Genomic DNA, 22006 nt, shown 5'->3' with positions numbered 1-22006 from the left:
CCAACTTTGCAGTTGGTCCGACAATGGCGGCCGCTAGATCGACCGGGCCATCAACATGTAGCCTGTCACCCCTTCTTGGGTGCCGGGAGGCTGAAACCCTCCCTAGTGGCCCAGTGGGCACCAGGAAAGTGGCTGCAGAGTTCGCAGCATCCCTCCCCTTTAAAAAGAGGGGAGAAGCAACACGTGCGGCAAGTCAACATCGCGCTGATATCATCAGTGATCAGCGCAGCGCTGAATGCCACGCCGCGATTCCGCCCCTACATCGCCCTGCTACTTCCTTGGGGAGATAAATTGCACCTCCGATTCTGCCCCGCAGAATTTTTTGATTTAAAGATCCCAATTCTGGTACATTTAGCTGCCCCGCTCGCCGGAGGCTAAATTTTCATTTAATTCAAATTATACACCTCAAACGGGGCGCGGGGCAATTTCGCCACCATCTCCCGGTCAACCATCACAAATGAGAATCAGGTTTAACTGGTCGTTTATCTCATTGCTGCTTGTGGAGTCTTGTGTGCAAAACGACTGCCACAATTGGTTGCATAACAATCACGGAATTTCAAAATAATTCATTGTATGTGATATTTTTGGAAAATTTCTGAAGACAGAATGCAGTATATAAGTGCTAGTCTTTCTTTCATCTAAGCAACATCAAATCAGCCAATTAAATACCAGCCGTCCAATCAACCATAGATTAAGAGGGTTATCTCTGATATAATACACTGAACGTGTACAATTAAATATTCAATGTACTCATCTAACTTGAGGACACATGTTCAATTTCGTTGGTTTATTATTATTGTTTAGAACATAGGCAAATGCGGATTGAGAAGAGGTAATTCTGTCCGCGAAGGCCACACCTTCCAGAGAAAATTACAATTTGCCCAGTCACATCCACTCAGGGTTAATTTGCACTGCACGGCGCTAAACTTGTGCTGTAATTCCAGAGTCAGGTCTTGAACTAACTCCAGAGTCAAGCTCCAGAATTTTTCTGTAGACGGTAGGCTCACATCACTTTGATTTGGCACTGCACAATGTACAAATTCGGCGCAGTGTCGAACCAGGTTTACAAAGTGCTCAGGAGACCCATTTGACCTTCTGGCACCGTTAAAATTTACTTTACGTCAATTGAAATATTTATAGTGGAGGAATTCTCCTCTTCCATTCCTTAAACTTCAATATTCTAGGTATTGGAAGAGAGCTCTGCCCACGCTTGTATCAAGAGATGACATAACCTTTCCGAAATAAGATACTGTATGCTCTGGCCAGGGAGGGGACAAGAAGTGGGTAGATTTTTTGACTTTGTGCGATAGTGCACTACGTTTTAGTTACGGCTGTCGACAGGTTTTGCTCTGAGGACAGCTCTTCAGCTTTGCCCACTGCTAATTGCAGATGAGGACCTCCCTGGTGCAAGGCAGAGTTTCTGAACACTGCAACATCTGCTTCTCTTCTTGGCTCGGTGAGAAGCTTGGCACGGTTACAGATAACATTACATAGTAACGTAGTTACAGTTTCAGACAGGAGGACATGAGCCCACCTGTGCACAGTATAACACATTAATAATAATCCTGAAATCCATTTGTTGACAGGAACCTCTCAATGTCTTCTTGATACCCATTAACGTTGTTTCACCACCATGTCAGCAATCTGTTCTACACCCTTTAATAAAAAAAGTATATTCTGCATTTCCTATTTTCTTTTGTTGGTCTTATCTTGCAAGTATACCCCTTAAAAGCATTTTTAAAATTATACATTATATCCAGTTGTTGGTAAATGAAACCCTCCTCCAGAGCATCAGATGAAGTACAATGGATTAAATGATGGCCTGGAATGGAATACGGTTCTCAGTGCTGTACCTCCCTATTCATTTATGCTCTAAAATCAATCACGTTTCATGGCTAATTGACATAAGCATTCGGGTGGAAAGGTCTTGGTTACTTTTTCCCGGTACGAGTGAATTTGCCTTGAAACACGAAGCCTGTCACCTACAGATGGGTAGAAAATTAAGCTTGTTACAAGTGCTTACTTTGAGATCTCTCGAGATCAACTGGGTTCTGAGCAGGTGTAGTGCGAAAAGTCTCCATCTCCTCGGTGTTAGTGTAAATGTTTGCCATCTTCCTCCCTGCGAATTGTGCAGACTAGATGCACCGATTGAAAGTAAGAAGGGGATGCAACTGCGATTATAGCCAACCGCCAGAAAGCTGCACCTGCCCAGGAAAACGACTGCGAACATATGTGGTTGCACTTTGAGCCAATGTTGATCATTTGAGCCAGAGCAGCCACTTTGTCACGTGGGGATAAGTATTCTTATGCTTGCTGGGCGCAGCAACGCAGCGTGTGAATATTTAGTCTATTGCTTCTTATTTATGATTTTCTCTGGCCTCTGATTCAGAAGTTTGGGGTTCAAGTCCCATTCCAGAGTCTTGAGCACAAAAATCTAGGCTGACACTCCAGTGCAGTGCTGAGGGAGTGCTGCACTGTTGGAGGTGAAGGCCCGTCTGCTCTCTCAGTTGGACGTAAAAGATCCCATGGCACTATTTCGAAGAGGAGCAGGGGAGTTATCCCCGGTGTCCTGGCCAATATTTATCCCTCAATCAACATCACAAAAACAAATTATCTGGTCATTATCACATTGCTGTTTGCGGGAGCTTACTTTGCACAAATTGGCTGCAGCGTTTCCCACATGACAACAGTAGATACATTTCAAAAGTACTTCATTAGCTGTAAAGCGCTTTTTGAGACGTATTTCTTTCTATAAATATTGGAATTCTCCAGGAAAAGATTTGCAATGTCGCAATGCATAACGAATTCTTATCCTATTGTCAGCATTGTATTCTCTTTCTGGAATTGAAATGGCACCAAGCGTTTAAGAAAGTGTTAGGGATTTATTTTTTCTGAAAGTCAGCAGTACACATGTATTTAACCCATAATAAAGACCACACCCATCCATTTCGTTAACCTTAACGAAGCTTTGTTCAGGCAATAAATACTTCTTTCAATAAAACTTCACAGGCTTTTCCCAACTGTTAGCAAAGCCCCTGAGCGATTTAAACAGTTGAAACAGAGAGCCGGTCCCCAGAAGGTTGCATCATCAAGCAACACCGTGGATGCAGAGCGCCGTTTGTCTGTCGTTTCAGTGTTGATTATATGACAGCATATAGTGCTGCACAAGTAGCCCTGGGTGTCCACCAAACCATATTAGAACTTTCCGAAGCATAACAATTAATTGCTTTGCAATCCAGCGATCTTTGGCATATAGGTAAATACCATAGTCATTTGCGCACAGCAAGATCCCACAAACATAAATTAAATTAACCATCAATGAATGGTGGTGCTATTTGATGGGATACTGAAATAACTTATACAAACGCAAAATACTGCGGGTGCTGGAAATCTGAAATAAGAACAAAAATGCTGGAAATATTCAACAGCATCTGTGGAGAGAGAAACAGGGTTAAGATTTCAAGTCGATCATCTCTAACTTTTGCCAGATCTATTGAAAGATCATCGATCAGAAAAGTTAACTCTGTTTCTCTCTCCACAAATGCTGCCTGACCTGCTGAGTATTTCCAGCATTTTCTGTTTTTGTTGCCGAAAGAACGTTCTGTTCTTTAAATAGCGTCGTGGAATCTTTGACAGCACCTGGATTGCCAATCTCCATTATGTGATCCAATCCTGGATTAGGGCTTGAATACACGACTGACTAACCGGGCGACAGGAGTGGTGCAAAATGGCAAATTCCCAAGGAAAGTAATACATATGCAGATGATAGGCAACAACGGTACAGACACAGGGGAAGAGTATTCACTGAATGGATGGCTTCTAAGAGTAGTATTATTTAGAAAATCAACAATCAGAACATGATGAACTAAGTTCACGTGCTGCCCTGACATCTCTGTGGTAAGTACCTTGAGCTGGATTTTTGGTTAATTTGTGCCCCATTTAGTGCCTTGGCGGGGCACAAAAAAGATTTTTTGGCCGTGAAATGAGGCGCACAAGATTTTGCGCCCATGCGGAACTTTTGCCAATGGTTTTGCAGCGGCGCTAAACCTTACTGCCCCGCTGCAGTCTTGACTAAATGAATGATGTAAATCATTATGCATCACTGCACTAGTGCCCTGGATGCACCTTTCGAGCATTTTGTCCAATTTAGCGTCTGTCCGAGAAACCACCCAGAAAAACTAGGCACCAAGTTGAAAATGGAGGAGAAAGCCGCAGTTGTGAGTGATTAAAAGGATTGGGAGAAGAATGCTACGTTACTGCATACTTTTGATTGTGAAGATTATGTGAGTTTCTTGTTTGTTTTCTAACGGACATTTAAGGACATTTTAAAAGTTGGGGCCATGCTAGGTCGGGAGCCGTTCATCCTGGCTGCCATTACTATATGGCTTCAAGATGAAAAAGGCTTATTGTTGATCATTTGCAATGTAATCGAAGAGGTCACAGGCATATGGGGAGGAGGCCTTACCCCCACGGGTTTACAGGGAACATTAATCCTACCTACACATTTCTGATGCGCTGTGCGTTCCAAGGCTGTGCTTCAAGAAAGAGGTGGTCACAGATATATGCCAGCTCCTACAGGCAGACCTACAGCCTACCAGCGGCAACAGGACTGCACTGCCCATCGAGGTGAAGATGACTGTGGCACTTGCCTTCTATGCCTCTGGCTCCTTTCAGGCATCAGCAGGGGACAAATGCTCCATCTCGCAGCACGCTACACATTGCTGCATTCGCCAGGTGACTAATGCACTGTACGCATGCAGAATGGACTTCATGAACTTCCCAATGACCAGGGAGACCCAAAATGAGAGGGCTATAGGTCTGGACGATTTGCTGGCTTTCCCAAGGTTCAGGGTGCTGTTGACCGTATGCACATCACCCTGTGAGCACCTTTACAGAATGCAGAAATATTCCTGAAACCGGATTCCACACAGTGAACGTACAGATCGTCTGCGACCATACTCAGCATATCATGGCAGTCAATGCCCAATATCCAGGGAGCATCCATGATGCTTTCAGTTTGTGTGAGAGCAATGTCTCATGCATGTTCCAGCGTCAACCACAAGACCAGAGCTGGATGCTCAGGGACAAAGGTTACGGCCTTGTCCCCTGGCGCTTGACCCCCCCCTCCGGAATCCTCAGACAGAAGCCGAGCATCGCTATAATGAGATCCATGCAGCCACACGCAACATCGTCAAACAGACAACTCGAATGCTCAAGCAGTGCTTCCGATGTCTGGACCACTCTGGAGGCTGCCTATGATACTCCCCTCAGCAGGTCTCTGAGTTCATTATGGTGTGCTGCATGCTACACAACTTAGCCATCATGAGGACACAGGAATTGCCAATGGGGATTGCAGGGCCACCTCAGCAGAAAGGGGAGGAGGAGGAGGAGGAGGAGGAAGATGAGGAAGAGGAGCCTGGCGAGGAACCCATGCCACCAGCACCACCACCACCACCACAACCACAGGGGAGGCATTGTAGAGATTCCGCCGCTGTAAAAGGCTTACGTTGGCAGCTCATAATTTAACGCTTTGCTTGAAGAGTGAACGGCATGTTTGAGTGTTGCCTGGCCACTCTATCCCACCATGTTGACTGTTCCCCTTCTTATTTTGCAAATAAGACACTACACAGAAATGGTTAAGGTAAATAAAATAAAATGAGCTGCATCCAGCAGTGTGATAATTCAATATTATCAGAACATAATCCAGCATCAAGCATCACTAGCAATGTGATACTTAACATAATATACGCTGCATCCAGCATCAAGAACATAATCCAGTGTGATAATGTAACATAATTGTACTGTAACATAATGATGCTGTAACATAATAAACGATGCATCCAGCATCAAGAACATAATCCAGTGTGATACTGTAACATAATTATACTGTAACATAATGATACTGTAACATAATAAACGATGCATCCAGCATCAACAACATAATTCCTGCCCCACTATTTTTTCCCGCCGTCTTTTATCTCCCCCCCTTCCCTTCATCACCCTCCCTTGCCTGCTGCTCCTAATCAAAGCGGCACCAAGATGGCGTGCAGTAAGGCTGCCAGAGTACTGCTTTGTTGGGGAGAGAGATGGCGTCTGGTAACGCACTGGACCAACCCGTGGCATGGAAGGCCCGGCTTCTGACTGGCTAACCTCTTTATATGCGTCGCCAGTCACAGGTGGTTGGGTGACAACCATCACTGATGATTGGTTAGCGACTGAGTGGGGGGTGGATGGAATGCTGTCATCCATATGAATGACACCATCATTTCTGCCCTCCACTCTATCACACACCTCCCCCTTGTTCTTTCACCACTCCCCACACTTTTCCTTGGTTCTGTATTTGTTTATAAACTGTTAAATCTTTAACCTCTTCCAGTTTATCCAATGACAGGCCATTGACCTGAAACATTAACTCTGTTTCTCTCTCCAAAGATATAACTTGACCTGCTGAGTATTTCCAGCATTCTCTATAATTTTTCAGAAGAAGTGCAGAAATAATATCAGAAAGTACTGAATTGAGCGTCTCTAAGAATATACAGAGATGTGAAATGTCAATGTAGGAATACTCTTCATTATAAAAGCATAGCCGCTAGCCCATTAAATAAACCAATAAGTTCATGTTTAAAATAGTCAAGAAAACATTCTGAACAAATGCTATTATACCCCCCGGGGGTGGGGGAGGGGAGGACGGGGGGGGGGGGGGGGATAGGCATTATGTAAACAGTATTTATATGCAATGTTGTACATTAGATATTGCATGTAATTTATAATGTTTATGTAATCATTCTTTACATATATAATGAGCACCAGAAACAAATGAAATGCTCATTATGTGGGTAACACATTTATTAAGATATCAATGAATGGGTCAGGTGGGCAGAACAGTAGCAAATGGAATTCAATCCCGAGAAGTGTGAGGTAATGCATTCGGGGAGGGCTAACAAGGCAAGGGAATACACAATAAATGGTAGGACACTGAGAAGTGCAGAGGAGCAGAGGGACCTTGGAGTGCATATCACAGGTGCCTGAAGGTAGCAGGACAGGTAGATAATGTGGTTAAGATGGCATATGGGCTACTTGCCTTTATTAGCCAAGGCATAGATTATAAGAGCATGGAAGTCATGCTTGAACTGTATAAAACACTAGTTAGGCCACAGCTAGAGTACTGCATGCAGTTCTGATCACCACATTACAGGAAAGATATGATTGCACTGGAGAGCGTACAGAGGAGATTTACGAGGATGTTGCCTGGACTCGAGAATTTTAGCTATGAGGATAGATTGGATAGGCTGTAGTTGTTTTCTCTGGAACAGAGGAGGCTGAGGAGAGACCTGATTGAGGTGTATAAAATTATAAGGGGCCTAGATAGAGTGGATAGGAAGGACCTATTTCCCTTTGCATAAGGGTCAACAACCAGGGGGCATAGATTTAAAGTAATTTGTAGGTGTTTAAGATGCGGTTTGAGGGGAAATTTTTTCACCCAAAGGGTAGTGGGGATCTGTAACTCACTGCCTGAATGGGTGGTAGAGGCAGAAATCCTCACCACATTTCAAAAGTACTTGAATATGCACTTGAAGTGCCGTAACCTACAAGACTATGGACCAAGAGCTTGAAAATGGGATTAGGTGAGTTCGTTCTTTGTCAGGTGGCATGGACATGATGGGCCAAATGGCCTCCTTCTGTGCTGTAAATTTCCATGATTCTATGATTATTCAGTAAGTAAAGCAATTTAAGCAGACAGATTATTTATGTAGCTAAGACTATGATGTTATAAATGTACTTCTTTATTGACTAACTTTTAGTTTTCTAATTTTATCTCTGAACATAGATGCAGCAGATAAACAATTTTATTTTTAATAATTTTTGATTTTTTTTAGCGATGTTACTCAAGCAGCAATAACCGCAGATCAACTGCATACATTTCTTACCTTTGTTAAAATCTATTTTGCGCTGCTATTTGAGAATCTGAGCCAGCAATTTATTGTAAATTTTCTAATAACAGTTAGGAAGAATGAATAGCATGATGCAGAAAGAAGGGAAAAGGCGTAACGAAAGAAAGATAGAGGAAAGAAGGAAAGAAACAGAGTAAACAGATCATCATTAGAAAGAAAAGGAGAATGCCATTCAGAGAGAGCAAGAGATAATGAGATGGCGAGCACAGAGAATATGTGAGCCATATAGAGATGGAGGAAGAGAGAACCAGAAAAAGGGAAAGACAAATTTAAGAAGAAGCTGGAGTGAGGGAGACAGAAGGAATGAGGCACAAAGAGAGACACATTAATGATAAGAAAGAGACTTTTTGTTGCCTTTTTCCCCATGTGAGATCAGCTAGTTATTCATAACATCTACACAATTGCAGAGACGGGAATTTATTTTGCAAAAATAGCAATTAATGCTTTTGATTTAAGTTGCTATCCATTTCCTGAATCTAGATGAATTATTTTCTTAGTACTTCAAGTTAGAAATGAAAAGAGGAAGCTTTGACATTTGAATACACACTGAAATCCATTATATAGGGATGCAATTTTGCTTGCAAGCAGAAGTTAACAGGATTGGAGGTGCATTTCTGAAACCACATAATTTTAAAGATTACATCTGGGGTTTTGTGAAAGCAGAAATTCATGAATGTGTTTAATAAGAAATGAGAAGTGTTTTGTCAATGTTTTTTAATGTCAGTTGTGGCTCAGTGGGTAGCATGCTTGCCTCTGAGTCATGCTCCAGGGACTTAAGCACAAAAATCTAGATTAATACTCCAGTGCAGTGTTGAGGGACTGCTGCATTGTCAGAGGTGCCGTCTTTTGGATGAGACGTTAAACCGAGGCCCCATCTGTTCTCTCAAGTAGACGTAAAAGATCCTATGGCACTATTTCAAAGAAGAGCATGGGAGTTTCCCCCTGTGTCCTGGCTAATATTTATCCCTCAATCAACATAATAAACAAAACAGATTATTTGGTCATTATCACATTGCTGTTTGTGGGAGCTTGCTTGTTTGCAAATTGGCTGCCGTATTTCCTAGATTACAACAGTGACTACTCTCCTAAAGTACTTCAGTGGCTGTAAAGTGCTTTGAGATATATGGTGGTCATGAAGGGCGCTATGTAAATCCAAGTATTTTTCTTTCTTTTAAATCAGAGCTCATTTTCCGAAGTATCAACTGCAGAATTTTAATATTGGTAACCAGGAGTTATGAAACTTTGGGTTATTTTCTGAAAGTTCTTTTGCAAATCACTTTCAATCTGAGTCCTCTGGTTACCGACCCTTCTGCCACTGGAAAGCATTTCTCCACAATTACTCTACCAGAAGCCTTCAGGATTTTGAGCACCTCAAACAAATCTCCCCTTAAACCTCTCTGCTCTTAGGAGAACATGCATCGAAAATTACCAATTCTTTTAGGCCATGTATTTGCTTTGCGCCCAGATTGCATGTGTCACTGGGCGCAAATACTTAGCAAATTCAAGGCCTGTAAGCGCACCTCCTCCATCATTAGAAGAAACTAGGCACTGAATGCTCTGTAAATCTAAACATTCTAGAAGAGTCAGTAATAAAGGTATAACAATGTGCACTAATATAGATTCTGTGCTGTGAGAATCAGAGCTAAGGGACATGGCGAGACTACAGGAGGCATGGCATCAAGAAGACAAGGAGATCAGTGGTGCAGCACTTTATTCAATGAGCACCCCAAAGAGATCACAACCAGAAGAGCCAGATATTGCTCTTGTTAATTTCAAAGAATGTTTTAATACAAAAATGAACTTTAAGACAAAATTGTTACAAATAACTATAAGGATTGCCTGAAAACATTACTGAATTGAGCAATTTTAATCTTTTTAAACTGAACCCTGAGTAACATATTTTATTTACAAGCAGTGTTTTATTGCAATGTTAAATTCTCTTTAGATAACTATTTACAAGAATATACCTTTAATCAACAATAATAAATGTCACAAACCATTGGAATCTGGAGTTCAGCCAATGTAATCTTCAAAAATTATAACAACTTTTGCAAACTTTCAAAAATTTATATAAAGTTTTAACTCTTTGAAACAAGACATTTTGAATTAGCTGCAATAACACATCAAATTCAACAAACGGGACATGACAATGATGGTCCAAATGTTCCAGCCAGGCATCTTACCCACTTCCCAACACAGAAGGTGTTAATGCAGATCCTTACTTCCCCCTACTCACTCAAGGTATCACACTTCTGTGGCTCAGTGTCAAATGTTGTTTGATAATGCTCCTGTGAAATACTTTGGGATGTCTTACAATGTCAAAGGGGCTATATAAATGCAAAATATTCTTGTTGTTGCAATCCAGGAGAGCCTGCAGGTCTTTGACTGCAATGTGAATTACCTCTTTCTGTCAGCCTTCTCCTGTGACTCAGTCATCTATAATAAGGGAAAAGTTTGAAACAACTGACAGAGAGCTGTGTGCTGCTTACATTGTGTTCCCCAGCCACATTCCAATGGAAGTAAAATTCTTCCACTTTAATAGCCTTCCACCCTAGCAACGTTAGGCCCCATTGGATCTGTTCAGATTATGTTTGAACTAAGCTGGACCATTATACAGATTTACATCCTTTTGACATTCTGGAGATTGGCTGGAAATCATAGAATCATAGAATGATACAGCACAGAAGGAGGCCATTTGGCACATCATGCCCCTTTGAAAGAGCTATTCAATTAGTCACACTCGCCTCCTCTTTCCCCAAAGCTCTGGAAAATGTTCCTGTTTAAGTATTTATCCAATTCCCTTTTGAAAGGTACTATTGAATCTGCTTCCACCACCCTTTCATGCACTGCATCCCAGATCATAACAATTCGCTGCATTTTTTTTCCTCTGGTTCTTTTGCCAATTACCTTAAATCTGTGTCCTCTGGTTACCCACTCTTCTGTCACTGGAAATGATGTCTCCTTATTTACTCTAACAAAACCCTTCATGATTTTGAGCACCTTCCCTTAAGCTTTACTGGTCTAAGGAGAATAATTCCAGCTTCTATAGTCTCTCCACATAACTGAAGTCCTGCATCCCTGGTACGATTCTAGTAAATCTCTTCTGCACTCTCTCCAAGGCCTTGACATCCTGGTGATGTGGTGCGCAGAATTGGCTAAATACTCCAGCTGGAGCTTATTCACTGTTTTATAAAGTTTAGCATAATGTCCTTGATATTGTATTGGATGCCTCTATTTCTAAAGCCGAGGATCCCGTATGCCGTTTTAACAGCTTTCTCAACTTCTCCTGCCACTTTCAAAGGCTTGTTTACTTACAGCCCCGGGTCTCCCTGTTCCTGCACCTCCTTTAAAATATTACCATTTTTTATATTGCCTCTCATTCGTCCTCCCAAAATGAATCACTTCACACTTCTCTGCATTAAATTTCATCTGCCATGTGTCTTCCCATTTCACCAGTCTATGTCCTCCTGAAGTTTGTTACTTTCTTCCTCACTGTTTACTATATTTTGTGAATTTCATGGTGTCTGTAAATTTAAAAATTATGTCCTGTACACACTAGTTGAGGTCATTAACGTATACCAAAAAGAGCAGTAGCCCTAATACTGATCCGTGCGGGACACCACTGTGTACTTCCTTCCAATCTGAAAAACAACATTTCATCACTACTTTCTGCTTTCTGTCCCTCAGCCAATTTTTAATCCACTGCCCCTTTAATCACATGGGCTTTAATTTTGCTAAGAAGTTTACTGCGTGATACTTTATCAAATGCCTTTTGACAGTCCAGATACACAACATCAACTATACTACCTTCATCAAACCTCTCCGTTATTTCAACAAAGAACTCAATCAAGTTAGTCAAACACGATTTGTCTTTAGCAAATTATTTATTAACCCATATTTTTTCCAAGCAACAATTAATTTTGTTCTATATTATTGTTTCCAAAAGTCTCCCCGCTACTGCTATCAGGCAGCCTGGCCTGTAGTTGCTGGGTTTATCCCTCTCAGCTTTTTTGAATTTGGGTGTAACATTGGCAGTCTTCCAGTCCTCTGGCACCACTCCCACATCTGAGGACGATTGGAAGATTGCGACGAGAACCTCTGCAATTTCTACCCTTACTTCCTTCAGCAACCTAGGATGCATCCCATCTGGACCAGGTGACTTTTCTACTTTGAGTGCTGCCAACCTTCTAAGTGCCTCCTCTTTATTTTTTTTATCATATCCAATTTCTCTACTACATCTCCATGTACTCTGACATTAGCAGGATCGTATTCTTTAGTGAAGACAGATGCAAAGTGCTCATTTAGCACCTCAGCCACACCCTCTGCCGCCACAAGAAGATATCCTTTGTGGTCCCTAATCAGTCCCACCCTTCCTTTGACTACCCTTTTCCTATTTATATGTTAACAAATTAATTTTGGGTTCCCTTTTATGTCACCCGCTAATCTGTTCTCAGACACTTTCTTTGCCCCTTTTATTTCCTTTTTCAGTTCTCCTCTGTACTTTCTGCATTCAGCTTAGTTCTCTACTGTAATATTTAACATGAGCACTCACCATTATTAAGGAGTAAATTGGACAGCAAATTCTGGCATCCACACATGCACAGTTAAATGTGGAAATCATGAAGTTGTTGTCTGATTTACCCTGCTCCTCTAGAAGCTGCGCTGTACTGGTATCTCACCAAGAAAATCTGCATTCACTTAAATGAAACAATGTGAAGTTGCAGTATTTATCCACTAGATATCCATTAAATATGCCAGAAAATGTTAGGGCTTGTACTTGCAGTGTGAGTAGATTTTTAATAATGTGACAAGTCTTAATTTCTTCCTAACAACCTCTCTGGCACTGAAATGTTACTTTTAAAAGTGTGGAGTCTCATTGTTTCAGATTTCAATTATTGCTGCAGATTTTTTTTAAATTAAAACATTTTTTTACTTTTACTTTCTGGCTCTTTTATTTCTCTCTCTTAATACCATCTCTCTTCCCCTCTATTTATTTAACTTGCTGTACATCATTTGGCATTGAATGAAGTATTCTAATTTACACTTCCTAATTTAGACTCTGCATGTCTCAGTAATGGTTCTTCAATTTGCTTGGTTAAGGAGACACACCATTGCTTGCTCTCTTCACACCAGTTGCAGATCCCCTGTAAAGGCTGCTGCGCTGAAATTAGATTTCTAAAGCACCACAAGTTACAGTGTAAATGCCTACAGAAACTCTAAGGTCAAGTGTAATGTACGGCTAGTGCCATTCCTTCACCACTGACCATAAAATCTGAGCCCGTATCTTTAGTAATCCAGGATGCCTTCCCTTTCCCCTAATGAGAATTTGTCTAGTCTGCACCCAAACTATCTCCTCTTTGAATGTAACTCATTGCTTATTTACTGTGCTACCTATCAATCTTTGAGTCCAATCCACCTGGATTAGAATAATTTTCAACTCATTGAAATTAGCCCTTCTCGAGTTGAGTATTTTCACATCTCACTTCTCCTTGTCCTTTTCCATAACTACTCTAAACCTAATGATATTGTGATCACAGTTTTCCAATTGCTCTCCCATTGAAATATGCTGCACTTGCATCACTTCATTCCTCAGAACTAGATCCAGCATAGCTTCCTTCCCCTTTGAGCTGGAAACACACTGATCAAGAAAGTTTTCTTGTTCACAATTCAGGAATTCCTTCTTCTCTTTAGCCTTTACTCTTACTATTTCAGGCAAGTTTGCTCCTCTATCTCCTTCCCACAATTTGGTGGCCTATAGTATACATCTCGCAGTGTAATAGCTGCTCTATAGTTCCTTCATTATAACCAAATATAGTTTTCTTTGAACATTCAAGTACATCATCCTTTTTTGAGTGAAGCGGATGAATGGGTGCGTTTTTGCATCTGAAAATTGGGAAGAAATTGCAAGGCAATGGCAAAGATTAAAATGGTTGGTTCGTGGTTGTGTGCTGTGGTGGCATCTTGTCTTACTTTGACCTTCCAGTAGATGGTGATGTGGAGTTATTGACGGCTGATTGGAATTGCTGGTTGTTCGTGGTTGACTTGGGACTTGCAATATATGTGCTTCAGCTATGTTGGTTAAAATGCGGTTTGCTGTCAACAAAGAAATTAACTGCGCAGTGTGGGAAAACAAGAGAAAAGTGAAAACTGGAAATCACAGCTCCAGGTTACATGAAGAAAAGTGAACGACTTGACAAATAATTTCTAATGGTGAAACGGATGAATGGGTTAAAATTGATCTTGTGTCATGATAAAACTGGTTAACGTCTTTAAAATAGTGGAGAGAGGAATGTCCTCGGTGTGCTTTAACCCATTCTTCACGAATAGCAGCCCACATGCTTGGATTATTTTTAATTGATTGCAATGTTCCATCCACAGCTGGGCTCAGTGGTTAGAACTCTCGCCTCAGATTTCAGAGGATTGTGGATTCATAGTCCCTCTCCAGAGACTGAACCGCAAAAATCTGGGCTGATACTGCACTGTTGGATTTTTCAGGTGAAGATATTAAACCGAGTTCCGTTACTGTGTCACATGAACGTACAATGTCCCACGGCACTATTTTGAAGAATGCAAGTCTTTCTTTCTTTTTACAATGACAGAAGTTCGCTGATACACTAAAAATAGCCCACAGAGGAAATCAAGCTTACTTGGGGTGAACTATCCATTGTACTCGCTGGGCAGTAAAATAATATGTACATTTATAAAGAACTGGTTTATGGTTTCGCTATACCAGGAGCAATGAGGAATCAATTTGATGGCTACAAGCCACATACACTTATATCCAGATTTTAATTCTGCGAGGCAAAATAGCGCATGGAAAATATGTTTGCCTCTTTCAGAATTGGGAATTGTTTGGAATTTTGAAAGGGACATTAATCCAACGGAAGCGAAAGGCAAACGCAAACTTAAAGCTGGAAATCTGATGGCAAAAAAATAATTTTTATTGTTAAACTACCTTTCTCCCTTACTGCTGCCTGATTTAGATCAGATGCTATTAGGACATCAACACAGCGGGAAGTATGTGGAAGCAGGAGTTTTTTTATTAGAAGAAAGAATGTAAAATTGAATGCTTATCAGCACAAGAGGGAGGGTGGATCAATGACAGCTTTCACTGTAAAGCATTAATATTCATGGATTGCCTATATCTAGTGTATTGTCCAACTTAAACACCTATCGTGCGATAGGTTGTGCTCAAATCATGAAATATCACGTTTTGCCTATTTTCTGCTTTGTTTTACAAGACGTTTAAAATAGATCTCTGCTGATTTTCGGTGTAATTGTGAACTGAAATGTTTGATGTGCGTTTACTTATTTAATAATAATAATGATAATAGTAATAATTTAATGCAATATTGCATGTTCTAAGAGCAAGGACAGTATCCGGTGCTCTATTGCAGAACATTACTGGGTTAAAGTCTTGTTTATTCTAGGAGTACTTAGCCAAAGCAGTTGTCCTATAATGCCCACAACAACAATTTGCATTTATATTACGCCTTTAACATGGTAAAACGGCCCACGGCGCTTCACAGGAGATCTGCCACATAAGGCGTTATTATGACAAGGGCCTCGACAATGTGGATGCAGAGAGGACATTTCCACTCATTGGGGAAATTAAAACTAGGGGACATAGTCTTAGAATAAGGGGCTGCCCATTTAAAACTGAGATGAGGAGAAATTTCTTCTCTCAGAGTGTTGTAAATGTATAGAATTCTCTGCCCCAGAGAGCTGTGGAGGCTGGGTCATTGAATATATTTAAGGCAGAGGTAGACAGATTTTTGAGCGATAATGGAGTAAAGGGTTATGGGTAGTGGGCAGGGAAGTGGAGCTGAGTCCATGATCAGATCAGCCATGATCTTGTTGAATGGCAGAGCAGGCTCGAGGGGCCAAATGGCCTACTCCTGCTCCTATTTCTTATGTTTGTATGTTCTTATGTTGACAGGTGACCAATAGCTTGGTCAAAGTGGCAGGTTTTGAAGAGCGACTTAAAGGACGAAAGAGAGGCACATAAGCTTAGGGAAAGAATTCCAAAGCTTAGGGCCTAAGCGGCTGAAGGCTTGGCTACCAATGGTGGAGCGATGAAAATTGGGGATAGCCAAGAGGCCAGAAATGGAGGAGCACAGAGATCTCAATGGATCATTACCTCTGGTGTCCCCCAAGGATCTATCCTTGCCCCCTTCTATTTCTCATCTACATGATGCCCCTTGGTGACATCATCTGAAAACACAGCATCAGTTTCCACATGTATGCTAATGGAATCAACTACCTCACCACCACTTCTCTCAGCCCCTCTCTAAAATGTCAGACTACTTGTCTAACATTCAGTTCAGAAATTTTCTCCAATTAAACATTGGAAAGACCAAAGCCATTGTTGCTGGTACATTGGTCTGAGGCTGAACCACACTGTTCACAACCTCAATGCCATATTTGACCCTGAATTGAGCTCCTGACCACATATCCATGGCATAACTAAGACCGCCTATTTCCATCTCTGTAACATCGCCTGTCTCCACACTTGCCTCAGCTCATCCGCTGAAGCTCATCCATGCTTTTGTCACCTCTAAACTTGACTATTCCTCTGCACTCCTGGCTGACCTCCCATGTTCTATCCTACATAAACTTGCAGCACGTCCGGTTCACCTGTTACCACTGTGCTCACTGACCTACATTGGCTCCTGGTTAAGCAACGCCTCCATTTCAAAATCCTTATCATTGTTTTCAAATCCCTCCATGGCCTCACCCCTTCCTAGCTCTGTAATCGCCTCCAGCCCCACAACCCCCTGGAATATCTGCACTCCTTTAATTCTACCCTTTTGAGCATCCCTGAATATAATTGCTCAACCATTGGTCACTCATTTTGTTGCCGAAGCCCTAAGTTCTGGAATTCCCTGCCTAAACCTCTCTACCACTCTTTCCTCCTTTAAGACACTCCTTAAAACTGACCTATTTGACCAAGCTTTTGGTCATCTTCCCTAATTTCTCCTTATGTGGCTTGGTCTCAATTTTTTTTGTCTTATATTACTTCTGTGAAGCGCCTTGGGATCTTTTACTACGTTAAAGGTGCTATATAAATACAAGTTGTTGTTATTATTGTTGGACGAGGTTACATAGATAGAATGGGGCAAGGCAATGGAGGGATTTGAACACTAGGATGAGAATTTTAAAAGCAAGGCATTGCGAGAAAATAATCATCTGACAATAGTTATTGATTAAAGTTGACACTAAATGGAACACAAAAACAAAGGACAATCGTGGGTCCAGTTTATCTAATTCAATTTCCAAATAGCAATTTGCTTTATTAAAACTTGGTTTTCGGTTGGAGATATCGGCATTAAGGGGGCCATAAAAATTGGGTTGGTAGCTTTTCACAGAGACCTACAACTGGTCAGCCACAGCACATCCCTGAAACAATTGGTAGGCCTCTTTCCCATGCAATCGGAATCCCCATGATGTATTTATGACCAATTTCAATATTAAGGGCCACATGGATGTAGCTTAACTCTGCTCATGTGTACAGATGTTCTGATCAGGAAAGGAGCAGATTAGAAAAAAAACTTTTTTTTTAATGGAGTGGGAAGAAGCAGGAGTGCGACACTGTCTCTGCCATGTATGTAACCTTCATGTAATTGTAACCTTCTTACTGCATACTGTATACACCTAAGAAATGCACACCTTGACCACAGGGGGTGAACTTGTGGGAAACACTCCTCACCTGGTCATCCAGGTATATAAAGGGAGGTTCCACGCAAGGTCATCACTTCTTGGTCCTGTGAATGAAGGTTCAGATCACAGAGTGACCTTGTCTGCAGCATGTGCCTCGTGTGAATTTATAGTAGTGTGTAAGGACATTACATTTGGGGACGAGAAACGGGAATCAATGACTCAAGAGAATGGCCACTGGTAGCACAGAGGAACGGTACTGTGTTGGTGAAGACTGGGACGATTTCGTTGAGAGGCTCCAGCAGAGCTTTATCACGAAGGACTGGCTGGGAGATGCAGTGGCTGACAAGCAAAGGGCACATCTACTGACCAGCTGTGGAAATAAGACGTATGCGCTGATGAAAGACCGAGAAGCCGGTGGACAAAACCTTTGAAGAGCTCAGTAAACTGATCGGTGAGCACCTCAAACCGGCAAGCAGTATACACATGGCCCGACACTGATTCTATACACACTGACGTCGGGAAGGACAGAGTATACCGGACTTCGTTGCGGACCTTCGGCGTTTGGCCAACCTCTGTAAGTTCACAGATGTCTGCAAGGGGGAGATGTTGAGGGATTTCTTTATTGAGGGCATTGGTCATGCTGGGATTTTCAGAAAGCTAATTGAGACCAAGGACTTGACCTTGGAAGTGGCGGCGTTGATGGCTCAGACCTTCATGCCGGGGGAGGAGGAAACCAAGATAATATACGCGCGCAACTCTAATGGATCAGGGAGTTAACATTGTAAATGCGACTCAGGACCCCGCAGGTAGGCAAGTGCAATTCGACACCACCCAGGCAGCAACAGACTCTAGAGTGGGTTCTCAACAGAGACAATGGCAGGTTGAATGGACATTTACATCATCACGGTGGACAATGCATCCGGGATGGGGCCATTGACACCCCTTAACAGAGTGCTCAAAAGTAATCAAAGAGACAGTCAGAGAGCAATGCCTGGTAACAGCCCTTTTGTTCACAACAATCTCAGCTCATGCTGGAGATGCGGGGGCAGACATGCTGCAAAAATCTGTAGGTTTCAACAATTTATCTGTAGAAATTGTAACTTCAGTGGACATTTAGCCAGAATGTGCAGAAAGCCCACAGCGAGGCTAATTTATGAGGCAGATGAACCAGAAGAGGGGTCTGCAAGGCAGGTTGATGCTTGGGACAAAGCAATGGACGCTGAAGTTCAGCAGGTTCATGTGGCAAACATCCACAGCTCATATACCAAAACGGCATCTATGATGATGAAAGTCCTATTAAACGGCATCCCGGTACGCATGGAGCTGGACACAGGGGCCAGCCAGTCACTTATGAGTGTCCAACAATTCGAGAAACTATGGCCACTCAGAGCGAGCAGACCCAAACTAGAACGCATTGACACGCAATTACAGACATACACCAAAGAGATCATCCCAGTGCTAGGCAGTGCATTGTTGGTGGTCACACATAATGGATCAGAGAACCGGCTGCCACTCTGGATTGTCGCGGAAAATGGTCCCGTGCTTTTGGGGAGAAGCTGGCGAGCCTAGATGAACTGGAAATGGGGGGATGTGCATGCCATTTCATCTGTGGAGCGAAGTTCATGCTCACATGTCCTACAGAAATTTGAGTCACTATTTCAACCTGGTGTCGGGACTTTCAAAGGTAGTGATACGCATCACCCCGGACGCCAGGCCAATGCACCACAAATCCAGAGCTGTGCTGTATGTGATGCAGGAGAAAATTGAGAGTGAGTTGGACAGGTTGATAAGAGAGTGCATAATTTCACCTGTTGAATTCAGTGACTGGGCAAGCCCCATTGTCCCTGTCCTAAAAATGGATGGCTCAGTCAGGATCTGTGGCGACTACAAGGCAACTATCAACCGAGTGTCACTACAAGACCAATACCCGCTTCCGAGAGTGGAGGATCTTTTTGACACGCTGGCAGGTGGCAAGCTATTCACCAAGTTGGATCTCACCTCAGCCTACATGACCTAGGAACTGGCCGAAGAATCCAAGCTACTGACCACCATCACCATGCACAAGGGGCTGTTTGTCTACAACAGGTGTCCATTTGGCATTCGATCAGCGGCCGCTATCTTTCAAGGGAACATGGAAAGCTTGCTCAAATCCATCCCTGGAACAATCGTATTTCAGGGCGACATCCTTATCACGGGTCGAGACAGCGAGGAACACCTCCACAACCTGGAGGAGGTGCTACGCCAACTGGACTGGGTAGGCCTGCAACTAAAGAAGTCCAAGTGTGTGTTTTTGTCCCCAGAGGTCGAGCTTTTAGGCAGGAGGGTTGCCGCAGATGGGATCCGGCCTACCGAATCCAAAATGGAGGCGATTCATCGTGCATCCAGGCCCGGCAACACATTGGAGTTGCGTTCATTTCTGGGACTCTTGAACTATTTCGGGAACTTTCTGCCGAACTTAAGCACATTGTTGGAGCTGCTACACGTGCTCCTGCGTAAGGGTTGTGATTGGTTTTGGGGGGACTGTCAGGAACGGGCTTTCAATTGGGCGCGGAACTTACTTTGTTCTAATAAGCTGTTGATTCTGTACAACACCAGTAAGAAATTGGTTTTGACATGTGATGCATCATCCTATGGGGTTGGGTGCATGTTGCAGCAGAGGAATGATGAGGGCCAACTCCAACCTGTGGCTTATGCCTCCAGGTCGCTCTCCCAAGCAGAACGGGGATATGGGATGGTTGAAAAGGAAGCACTTGCATGTGTCTACGGGGTGAAAAAATGCACCAGTACCTTTTTGGCAGAAGATTCAAGTTAGAAACGGACCACAGGCCGTTAACACCCCTGTTGTCAGGCAGCAAGGCTGTCAATGCCAATGCGTCAGCTCGCATACAGCAATGGGCTCTCACGCTGGCTGCTTATGACTACACCATACGGCACCGGCCAGGCACCGAAAATTGCGCTGACACGCTCAGCAGGCTTCCACTGGCCACCACTGAGGGGGCATTGGAGCAAAGCACTGAGATGGTCATGGCCATTGAAGCCTTTGACAGTGCAGACTCCCCCATCACAGCCCATCACAGATCAAAATCTGGACCAACAGAGATCCCCTCCTATCCTTGATTAAGAAATGTGCCCTGCCGGGATTGGGCGCCCGCTCACGGAGCATGCCCCGAGAGGTCAGACCGTTTCACAGATGGATAGATGAGCTCTCCATCCAATCTGACTGCCTACTATGGGGCAGCTGGGTAGTCATGCCCCAGAAGGGAAGGGAAGCATTCATCAGGGAACTCCACAGCGAGCACCCAGGCATCGTTCTAATGAAGGCCATTGTCCGGGTAACATGTATGGTGGCCGGGAAGTGACTCAGACCTGGAACACTGTGTTCGCAGGTGCACGACGTGTGCCCAGCTGGGCAATGCCCCCAGGGAGGCCCCACTCAGCCCGTGGCCCTGGCCATGGTCACGAATTCATGTAGACTACGCTGGCCCGTTCATGGGAAAAATGTTCCTCATTGTTGTTGAAATGGATCGAGTGCATCATATTGAATTCGTGCACTACATCCACCACTGTGGAGAGTCTGCGTGTGGTCTTTGTGACCCACGGCTAGCCGGACATCCTGGTCAGTGACAACAGCCCGTGTTTCACTAGCTATGAATTCCGGGAGTTCATGTCGGGTAATGGCATCAAACATGTCAGGATGGCACCGTTCAAGCCGGCTTCCTATGGCCAGGCAGAACGTGCGGTCCAAATCATAAAACAGGGCATGCTCCAGATTCAAGGACCCTCCCTTCAATGCCACCTATCACGGCTCCTGCTGGCCTATAGGTCCCGACCGCATTCGCTCACGGGAGTCCCGCCCGTGGAACTACTCATGAAATGTACACTCAAAACTTGGCTGTCCCTCATTCATCCTGTCCTGTCAGACATTGTTGAGGGCAAGCACCTGTCCCAAAATGAGTGCTATGACCGTAACTCAAAGGGGAGATGTATAGAAATCGATGACCCTGTATTTGTTCTTAGTCACACTTTGGAGCCCAAGTGGCTTGAGGATACTGTAATTGGCAAAGAGGGGAATAGGGTCATGGTGGTCAGACTTAACAATGGACAGATATGTCGCAAGCATCTGGACCAAGTAAAATAAAAGGTTCAGCATGGACACTGAGGAACCTGAGGAAGACCATGAGATGTTGTCCACACCACCGCCAGTGAACGAACAACATGAACATTCAGCAGCATGCACAGTCCCTGCGGCCAGCCCGGACAAGCTGGAATCACCACAGGTGAAGGAGATGCATGCCAAGGCTCAACAACCAGAGCCCCAACTGCAGCGCTCCACGAGAGAGCATTGACCGCCTGACAGACTTAATTTTTGACCCCATAAGACATTGGGGGAGGGG

The sequence above is a fragment of the Pristiophorus japonicus genome, chromosome 8 (assembly GCF_044704955.1).
Source record: "Pristiophorus japonicus isolate sPriJap1 chromosome 8, sPriJap1.hap1, whole genome shotgun sequence".
NCBI classification, from domain to species: Eukaryota; Metazoa; Chordata; class Chondrichthyes; family Pristiophoridae; genus Pristiophorus; species Pristiophorus japonicus.
This window is presented reverse-complemented; position numbering follows the sequence as displayed.